The sequence below is a fragment of the Symsagittifera roscoffensis genome, chromosome 9 (genome assembly GCF_963678635.1).
Source record: "Symsagittifera roscoffensis chromosome 9, txSymRosc1.1, whole genome shotgun sequence".
NCBI classification, from domain to species: domain Eukaryota; kingdom Metazoa; phylum Xenacoelomorpha; order Acoela; family Convolutidae; genus Symsagittifera; species Symsagittifera roscoffensis.
The window spans coordinates 17,958,931-17,970,002 of NC_087070.1; the positions used below are offsets into that span (position 1 = coordinate 17,958,931).

Sequence of the window (11,072 nt, forward strand, 5' to 3'; positions counted from 1 at the left end):
ATTAAGTTGTTTTTAGGGTACAATGTTTTTTTCAAAGATTGTTTGTTTGATATAACCTCTTGATTAAAAAACCTGTCTGGAATGCTTACATCAACTGTATAATTTAAACTTCGCGTGGCACCTGATTTAGCACTATAGCTTAATAAGGAAACTTTATAGGGAGAATTATTTTCTGAGTTCTCTGAGCGATCTGTCAATTGGTACTGATTCGTATTTCTGTAACATCTGTCTTTGATTTTTCTTTAATTTTTTTTCGAGATTTCAGCACGCTGATTTCTTAAGGTAGTGAATGCTTTTTTAATGTAGCCTCTCGCCGCTGATTCTTTGTTTTTGTCATTGTTCGATCGACACTGTGGTAATACATGTAGAGTTCTGTAATTTCTATCCAGTTTGTCAAGTTTTCTTTTTCTTTTATGCGGGTAACTTAATAGTAGTCTAATGAAGACTCTCCCTGGTAGTCAATAATTTGTTCAAACTTCTTTTAAATCAAACTTCTGTTGTTTGTATGCCTGAAAAGTTTAAGACGGAACGATGTAAGGAACGCATGTTTTAATCTTTAAAACGTATTCATAATCCTCTAAAGTGTATCAATGATGTACATTGTAGATTTTTATCCTGAGATATTTAAATGCTAGCAGTAATCCATTATTGCATTCCTTTGAAGGCGCATTTCGGCAAACTTGCATTTATTTATCAAAAATTATATTTGTTTGTTCTCAAATGTTCGTAGAATATTTTCCTGAATTGTATTTTTATAATAACTTCCTGGATTTTTTGCTGACTTTTCGCATAGCTTTACAAACAGTCTTCACAAACATTCTCATACAAAGGCCAATTTTTGAAAGTGCCTGAATTAAATCGATCGCTTTCGAACGGAACTCCTGTCGGAATTTGCTGATGTATTTTCAAGTTACATCTTGATAATTACGAGAGCGGAGAGCAGTGTTATAAACTAAATAAAGCAATTGCAAGCTTTTGAGCTATTTAATTACTAATTGTAAGCCTGCTCTCTCCCTCGAAACTTGATGAAAAATGAAAAATTCAAACCGGTTTTTCTCAAAACTGGGTAAGTTTATTGAAAATTTTTAAAAATCGTTTAAATCACGAATAAAATAGCTATAAAATGATATGCTATTCAACTCTCTCCGATGATTTTTGTAGTTGCTGATTTTGCGTGGAAACCAATAAAAAAGAAAAAAAACTACAAAACACCCGAATACAAAGTGCCTCCACATTTTTCAAATGTTCGGAACAACATCAATTCGTGATGTTTCAAAAAAACTTTTCCGTTTTCTAGGCTTTTTACCCTTGCGTTAAGGGTATTGCAATTGGTTACGAGACTTTTTTTCCCGTAAACAACTTTGGTCACAGATTAGTCGAATGGTAATCAGTTTATTTCATACCCGCTGCTACATACATGGTCAGTCTGCCGCTGTTGTGCTAATTAAGTTTTTTTTAGATTTTCGGCACTGAGGTCTTTGAAAATTTTTTTTTGTTTTGTCGGATCGTAAAAGTATAGCGCTTTATTAAGTTGTTTTAAAGTTTCAGGGTACAATGTTTTTTTTTCCAGCAGATTGTTTGTTTGATATAACCTCTTGATTAAAAAACCTGTCTGGAATGCTTACATCAACTGTATAATTTAAACTTCGCGTGGCACCTGATTTAGCACTATAGCTTAATAAGGAAACTTTTTAGGTAGAATTAATTTCTGAGTTCTCTGAGCGATCTGTCAAGTGGTACTGATTCGTATTTCTGTAACATCTGTCTTTGATTTTTCTTTAATTTTTTTTCGAGATTTCAGCACGTTGATTTCTTAAGGTAGTAAATGCTTTTTTAATGTAGCCTCTCGCCGCTGATTCTTTGTTTTTGTTGTTGTTCGATCGACACTGTGGTAATACATGTAGAGTTCTGTTATTTCTATCCAGTTTGTCAAGTTTTCTTTTTTTCTTTTATGCGGGTAACTTAATAATAATTTGTTCAAACTTCTTTAAATCAAACTTCCGTTGTTTGTATGCCTGAAAAGTTTTAGACGGAACGATGTAAGGAACGCATGTTTTAGTCTTTAAAACGTATTCATAATCCTCTAAAGTGTATCAATGACGTACATTGTAGATTTTTATCCTGAGATATTTAAATGCTAGCAGTAATCCATTATTGCATTCGTTTGAAGGCGCATTTCGGCAAACTTGCATTTATTTATCAAAAATTATATTTGTTTGTTCTCAAATGTTCGTAGAATATTTTCCTGAATTTTGTTTTTTTTTAATAACTTCCTGGATTTTTTGCTGACTTTTCGCATAGCTTTACAAACAGTCTTCAGAAGCATTCTCTTACTAAGGCCAATTTTTGAAAGTGCCTTAATTAAATCGATCGCTTTCGAACGGAACTCCTGTCGGAATTTGCTGATGTATTTCAAGTTACATCTTGACAATTACGAGAGCGGAGTGCAGTGTTATATCGCGGAGTAACTTGATTTCCATCGTTTAGACCTCTCAGTCTTGATTACTCGGTGCATGACTGAGACGCGTGCTGACTGATTTATGAAAATTGCTCGGGCGTATATGTTAAAGAGTCGGTGAATGTAGTGAAGACTCTTGTTTGGTCTTGGTGATTTTTGCTTTGTTTTATTTTTCAGAAAAAAATTAAAATCAACAACATAAAGTTAAAAAGAACAAGCGTTATGAAATCGGAGTATAGCCTTTTTGGGTTAACAACTTGTTTAACAGAAGCACTTGGTATCTTGTTTCATAATGTAATCAAATTCCTTGGCGAACCCGGCCAACTTAGCCTTGAGGCAACGATTATACCTGGGACGGCGAAGGTCCTGAGTTCCAATCTAACCTATTTTTTTTAATCTAAACAGTTTTTTCACGACTGAAATGGTTTTGATATGATAGCACATGTTCCTTGATAATGGTCATAGTAAGATTAGCAAGTGACAAAAACATTCTCAGCACATTTATTATTACGGAAGCAAATGAAAACAGCAAGTCGTGATTTTTAAAGAGTTTTTCCTGTTTCTAGGTGCTTAAAGAAATTGTAAATTTTATGCTAATGCTCAATAATAGTATTGCTTTTAATTTTCGTTAAAAAACCATTTATATTAATTAGAATGAATGTACAGAAAAATACAGAAATAGAAATTGAATAATTTGTAAGCGAAATGCAGCGCAAGCTCTTTTTATCAATGGTCTGGAAAATGGTAATATTTAGATATTCTCAACACGGAGGCATTCAAAACAAAAGGTTGCGTTGAGGTACTTGGAATCGACTCAAAAATTAACCCGTAAGTTTGGAAATTGTTTTTTTTTGTGTGTTCCTAGTTTTTTCAAGTAACCTTGTCCTTCTCGCTCCGGTTATAATTTGTATTACACATATTTGTTTGGCAACCCCATTTTTTTGAAGTTGCGTAATGTCTTTTTATCAATCATAAAATTTTCAGTATTAACAACTTGCATAACGAATCACTGAATCATTGCGTTTCAACAAGCATATTTGACCAATAAACATATTTTGAGAATGTTTTTACTTCAAATTACGAATTTTGTGCGTAATTTCGGATAATGCTCGCTGTAAATAAATTACTAATTTTTATATATTTTATTATTTGCTTAAAATGGTTTATTCGGCTTGAAATATTTAGACTGACTTCTGTCGGCTTGTCGCCTTATATTGCGATAATTATTTCAATTTTAGTTTTTTCTGGGTATATCCTAAACTTGCAATTTCCGAGTTTAGAATTTTTTGTAGCTAAAAATTCATATTGACCTAGGTTTATAGGCTCATCTGGCGTCAACCCCTGTTTTTTTCGACTTAGTTTGAGAATCTTTCGATTGTAACTGAAACAATCATCTGATAACTTGGAGCAAAATCAAAATCCGTTGTTCATTGCGTGGGCTAAACGAAATGTGCAATGGTACAGAAACTCGCATTTTTTGCTATTGTAACTTTTGGACTGTAATAAAGCTCAAAATCCGACAACCCATAAATGAATTGTTAAATTTCAGGATTATAAAGGCTCATTTGAAGATTTTCATCAGAAATACTAAGCAGGCCGAAACAGTGGAAGTTCTCTTATTTTTTTGCAGTTTTTTAACTTTTGAAATTTTCGATTGCAAAAAGGCGCTAAAATACTCAAAAAAAATAGTTGTACTCGAGTAAAATTTTTGTTGTACTGGAGTAAAGTTTTAGGGCCTAAATTAGGCTATGGTAAGCTGTTAAGCTCTTAAAATAAGCTATTGCAAGGCTGCTCGGTTGCTTTATTCGGTCGAGTTAACACGAAAAATCAAAAATTTGAAACCTGTTTTTCTCGACTCTGCGAAAAAAAATTCATTTTTCAAAATGTCGTTTGAATCATGACTCAAAGCATTTTAATATGCCATATCACTCATCTCTCTCCGATGAAAATATGGGGTATTTGATTCTGCGTGGAAAACAGCACTAAAAGGCCCGAATACAACGTTCCTTTCCATTTTTCAAATGGTCGGAACGACAAGGAGCTGCCAGGGTGTTACCAAAAAGATTTATCTCGTTCATCCGTAATATTTCACCGATGCATTTTTTGACGACAAGGTCTAAATTCCAAAATTGCAGGTTAGTTTTTTTCAAATCGGAACAAGATCTTTTGTCATATTGACAACTTGTTGAACATATTCAGTGAATCATTTCTTGCCACCGGACAGATTTGACCAACAAACCTTTTTAAGCCTGTTCTTATTTTATACTCTCATTCTTATCAAAATTTCTGATATCTTGGTTGTGATTTTGAATATTAAGCGCTAGACGTTATGCTTTTGAGGCGTCGTTGTGTCAGTTTTTTATGAAAATTAGTTCAATTCAGTTTTCCAAAATGCTGTTGAAGCTTTCGCCTTTTATGCTTAATGAGACTTCGGCTTCCTATGTTTAACTTTTGTTTCAATTGATATAAGACAGCTTAGTCTGTATGGTATATTAATTAGATCACAAAATTTTTTGTAAAGGCAACAATGAGCCGCAGGGACCAAGAGAATTCATTGTTCCGACTTTCGACGAAAACGGAATGTTTATGCTTGGTGTTTTTAATCAGTCAATTTTTGTCGATCGAAATAAAAGTTTTTGACAAAAAAATCAAGACCTTGTTGAAAATATTGACTCTTTGAAATCAAAAATAAGAAATTATTTCACCTTCTATCGTTTTCTGCAAAGTTGTGGGAGTTTGAAATTAGTCAATTTGGCCATGCTATGGACTAATTTTTGCGTGTTTTGAGGATGTAATACTTTATGCTGAAAAAAAATGTGGCACAATACCCCGCATAACAAAATCTTCCCAAATTGAATTGAGGCTAGCTAGTCGGTCGTTATAATTTTGTGCGACTCAATTTTTAACACTTGATCCTTGATTTTCTCCAAATTTTTAAGTTTTTCATTATTTTTTTTCTCTAAAAGTTACTCGATTTGGAATAAGGGCAGCCGGAGTTTTTGGGGCTTCGCCCTGACATACGAGCAGTTTTGTCTTATCTCGCTCTTCTGTAATAAGTTATATTACACATTTTTGTTAGGCAACCCCATTTTTTGAAGTTGCGTAATGTCTTTTTATCAAACATGAAAATTCTTAGTGTTAACAACTTGCATAAGAGAATCACTGAATCATTGCGTTTCAACAAGCGTATTTGGCCTATACACGAAATTTGAGAATATTTTCCTTTCAAATTACCATTTTAGTGCAAAATTTCGGATAATGCTCGCTGTTAATAAATTACTCATTCTTAAATATTTTTTATTTGCTTAAAATGGTTTATTCGGTTTGAAGTATTTAGACTACTTTTTGTCGGCTTGTCGCCTTATATTGCGATAATTATTTCATTTTTTTGTTTTTACTAATTAGGCTGAAGCACTGAAAGTTTTTCATGTTTTTTTTGCAGTGTTTTAATATTTTTGAAATTTTGTTTGCAAAAAAAGCGCTTAAATACTCAAAAAATAGTCGTACTCGAGTAAAACTTTCAGTTGTACTTGAGTAAGGTTTTACGGCCTAAATTAGGCCATGGTAAGCTGTTAAGCCCTTGAAATAAGCTATTGCAAGGCTGCTCGCATGCTTTATTCGCTCGAAAAATCAAAAATTTGAAACCGGTTTTTCTCGAATCTGCCAAAAAGTTTTCTTTTTTCAAAATGTCGTTTGAATCATGACTCGAAACTTTTGAATATGCCATATCTTTCAACTGTCTCCGATGCAAATTTGGGGTATTTGATTTTGCGTGGAAAACAAAACTAAAAGGCCCAAATACAACGTTCCTCTTCATTTTTCAAATGGTCGGAACGACAAGGAGCTGCCAGGGTGTTTCCAAAAAGATTTATCTCAATCATCCGTAATGTTTGACCGAATGCATTTTTTTGACGACAAGGTCTAAACTCCAAAATTTCAGGTTTTTTTCAAATCGGAACAAGATCTTTTGTCATGTTGACAACTTGTTAAACATAGCCAGTGAATCGTTTCGTGCAAACCGAAAGATTTGACCAACAAACTTTTTAGGCTGTTCTTATATTACATTCTCATTCTTATCGAAATATCTGGTTATCTTGGTTGTAATTTTGAATGTTAAGTGCTAGACGTTATGCTTTTTTTTCTGTTTATATGAAACTGTTTCGCTATTTTCGTTTGGCTCATTCGACATCTGAGGCGTCGTTGTGTCAGATTTTTATGTAACTAAGTTCAATTGAGTTTTCCACAATGCTGATGAAGTTTTCGCCTTTTATACTTAATGAGACTTCGGCTTCCTAGGTTTAATTTTTGTTTTCAAATGATATAAGACAGCTTAGTCTGTATGGTATATTAATTAGACGACAAAGTTTTTTGACAACAATGAGCAGCAGGGACCAAGAGAAGAAATTGTTCTGACTTTCGAAGAAAACGGAATGTTTATGCTCGGTGTTTTTTTAATCCATCAATTTTTGTCGATCCAAATCATAGTTTTTGACTAAAAAATTCTAAAGAAATCAAATGTAAAAAAAACTGATTTTACCTCCAATCATTTGCAAAGTTCTGGGAGTTTTAAATTACTCAATTTGGCCATGATATGGACTACATTATGCGTGTTTTGAAGATTTAATTCTTTATGCTGAAAATAATGTGCCAAAATATGCCGCATAACAAAATCGTTCCAAATTGAATTGAGGCTAGCTAATCGATCGTAATAATTTTGGGTGACTCAAATTATTACAATTGATCCTAGATTTTCTCCAAAAATTTTTAGTGTTTCATGATTTTCTTTTCCAAAAAATTTTTCGATTTGGATTGAGGGGCAGTCGGAACATTTAGGGCTTCTCCGTGGCATACGAGCAGTCTTGTTTTAACTCGCTCATCTGTAATAATTTTTATAACCCTTTTTTGTAAGGCAACACCAATTTTTTGAAGTTGCGTAATGTCTTTTATCAAACATAAATAATTCTAGTATTAACAAGTTGCATAACAGAATCACTGAATCATCATGTTCAATAAGCATATTTGACCTACAAAATTTTCAAGATTATTTTCATTTCAAATTACCATTTTTATTCACATTTTTGGATAATGCTCGCTGTAGATTAATAAATCTTTTTGATGTTTTCTTCATTTGCTTAAAATGTTTTATTCGGCTAGAATAATTTCGACTAATTTATGTCGGCTTGTCGCCTTATATTGCAATAATTGTTTTATTTTTTTGTTTTATTTCTGGTTGTATGTTTAAATTGCAACTTTCGAGTTTAGACGTTTTTGTAGCTAAAAAATTCATGGTGGCCAAAAATTATAGGCTCATCTGGCTTCAACCCCTGTTTTTTTATTTAGTTTGAGAATCTTTTGTTTGTAATTGAAACAATCATCTGATAGGTTGGAACAAAAGCAAATTCCGTTGTTCATTGCGTCAGCTAAATGAAATATGTAATGAAACACAAACTCTTATTTTTTGTTGATGTTATTTTTTGGACTGGAATAAAGCGCTAAATCCGGCAACTCATAAAGAATTGGAAAATTTAAGGATTCTAAAGGCTCATTTGAAGATTTTCATCAGGTATTCTAGTTAGGCTGAAGCACTTTTAAAAAATTTCGTGTACTTACAATTCCATGTCATTGTAATAAACCTGACAATATTCGAGAATAATGATAGCTTCCTAGTGATATATTTTTTGAAAGCATCAAATTTAATGAATGCTTTTTAATATTTTGATTCTAAGGGTTATAGAGCAAAATTTGTCCCTAAGCGTTGTGTTCTGAAAATTATACGGTGTGTAGAATTTCTCGGGGAGTCGTCTCTTTTAAGCACGTTTTCACTCTACTTAACAGCCGCAGAGTTTCGCTCCTTTATACGGTCTAAAAGCGGACAACACTAAGACGATATTATCATCAATCCCGAAAAGGTTATGTTTTTGGTCACACTAATTTGACCGATCAAAGAATTGCGCAACTTCATCCTTAGTTTACGCTCTTTTCGGGTCTTCTCTTGCGTTCTTAGCTAATTCAGCAAATAGTGGGCACAGTAAGTAAATTCATCGTCACAGAGAAATTAAAAGCATTATACAATGCCCTCAATGAGCTAACTACTATAACTAAGCCCGCGTTTTGTTCCGTTTAGCCGCTTTGTTGACTCTATCTTCAAGTCCTCGCTAGACGCAATTCCAAACTCGCCTCCTCCAACAGCGCAATTGGCTCACACAATTAATTCAACCCGGTACCTCGGGTTCAAGCGCAACTTGCTCACACAAATAGTTCAATTCGGTACTAAACTCGGGTTCAAATCAGCTAGAATAATTACTAACAACTGTGAGACCCAACTAGCCTCGCTTCAAGCAATTGCGTCCTCCACGGGCCAACTATTCTTCTCTGCTTGCTCAATGGTTCTCTCTAACTGAGAACTAACCTTTCCCTCTCTTAGCGTCAGTATTCTAATTCTCGGAGGCTCTCCGGTACCCTCCAGTTCCTTATATTTATTTAAACTTGGTTTTAGTTAAGTCACGCCATTCCCGATCAGTCCTGGCAGCCGCTTAAATCTTTTGTTCATATATGTTTTATGACTACGTCCATCCCCCTATCAACACTGCCACGATCCAAGTTCGGTTTCTTTTCACGCTTATTAGATACCCGGTATTCAATAGGTGCCACAATTCGACCATGCAAACATATGTCATACGATCCTAATCAACTAATTCTTGACCTCCGTGAGCTTCAGCCTTCGAGTTCCACTCAATCTCCAAACCATGCATTCTTTATTTATCCCGTTAAGGTTTCGACCTCCCGAGGGTAGGGGGAGACCCATTTCATGGGTAGCAAATATATTCCAAATAACTAAATTTCCATCTATTCTTCCAATCCCGACCTAGCTATCAAGGGGTATGTTGTTCGCCTATTAGGGTCGGATAAGCCAAAAAAAAACACATCCAGGGAGCCAAGTAAATTTTCCGTCTGTTCATAGTACTTAGGAGACTTAATTCTCATGCCGCGGTCCTACTACTGCCAATTTCCTCTTGGACTACTTTTCTTTAATTCAGTTGAATTGCTTTTAAAAGATCATTTGCCAAGCTAACCTATACCCAATGTTTACCAAGTCCACTTTGAATTAATTCTACTACTTCAGGGTTGCAATGTACAACTATATCAGCTTCTGCTTCAGGTCCCAATATACAAGTTTCTTCTCAGTTATTAGTAAGGTGACCACTTCTTGTTTCCGAACGATTGGGTCTGGGAAATACGTCATTTTCCGGCGTTAATCCCGGCGTTTTTTTGCATTTTTGAGGTCATAAAACCCAAAGGTCAACTTAAGGTCACACAGGGGTCGCCTGCAGTCAAAGTTTCTTGGACAGGTATGGGGTCTCATGGGGGTTTCAAACTTATCTCATTAATACTTCAAGTTATTCAATTTCTAAGAACCATTATCACTTCCCTGGAATTGGCGATTAAACAACCAGAAGGAGTCGCCGGAAGGGTTTTATCAGCTAGGGGTGTTTTTTGGGGTTTGTATCTCATGTCTATTGCCGCAATAAAATCAACATGCACTCGTTTATTATTTGCGTAAATTGCCTATTTCCGGTCTAAGGGGGTGTTTTCCAAGTGCTTATATCTTCCGATCCAATCGTTGAAAATGGTTCAAATTATAACCCAAGATGTATTTTGCCATTACCTATCATCGCTCCGTTCATTGGGGGCCGAAAAACAACTTCCGGAATTTGATGGTGGTTTTAATTTTTTATGAATGAAAACCGAAAGTAGGTGTCCTGGGGGTCTGCGTTTCTAAATTTATGCTTCCCTCAACTAGGCCTACAACATACTAAGTTTTGAGCCCAATACTGCCGCTAGTTGCCGAGTTCTTATAGGGCTATTTACACTTCCGGTTTTATTATTTTATTAGACCCCATGGGTCTAATCATCTCTAATACCGCACCTCTGAGTTCATTACATAAGATTCCTTAGTTCCCATTGGGGGGGGGGTTCGCCGATTTTGTTGTTTTTCTGTTCTCTGGCACAAGATTGACGAATTCTTTCAAACTAGAACTATTTTGAGCTCAAACATTTGTTTGCTGTAGTTCTTAACTTAGTGACTAATTAATCTTACGCTCAGGTTACTATGGCATGTAATACAGTAGAATCGCCAACTCTACACGGTGGCTAGGTCTTTCAGCAGACCGATCTCTTATGAGACTCGAACAGTTTGCTAATCTTCATTGTTCTGTTTTGAAAGTATAAGAGTTGACGTACCATGGATTGAAAGTGTGACTGAATTGGAAAGTCTAGCCCAAGAAGCTTAAGTGTTTCTTTTTGTCTATCAATTACGCGTGTGTTTTTTTTACGTTTAAACCGTAGAGTAGAGACGTATGGCTTCAATATGAAACCACACTTGACTTTCTACGATAAAGCGACCGTACGCAATTTTACTCAAAAACTACACAGGGATCTTCATGCGAACGCAAAGAGATGGAAAAGCTTCCGACCAGGAATCGATAAAAGCGAAAAGTATCCGACCAGTTTTTTTAATCGATTCCGGCAAAACTTCTTAATGAACCAGTTAAAATTTTTATTTAGTTGGTTGTGTAATTTTTCTTTTTTTTTCAGGTTTTTTCACTCATTTTTT

General features: G+C 34.7%; 1 protein-coding gene across 1 annotated transcript in view; it reads right to left on the reverse strand.

The window, feature by feature from the left end:
- LOC134853853 (2-oxoglutarate and iron-dependent oxygenase domain-containing protein 2-like) overlaps positions 1-11,072 on the reverse strand; it is a 606,153-nt gene that overhangs the window by 535,886 nt on the left and 59,195 nt on the right. The gene's annotated exons all lie outside the window — the stretch shown is intronic.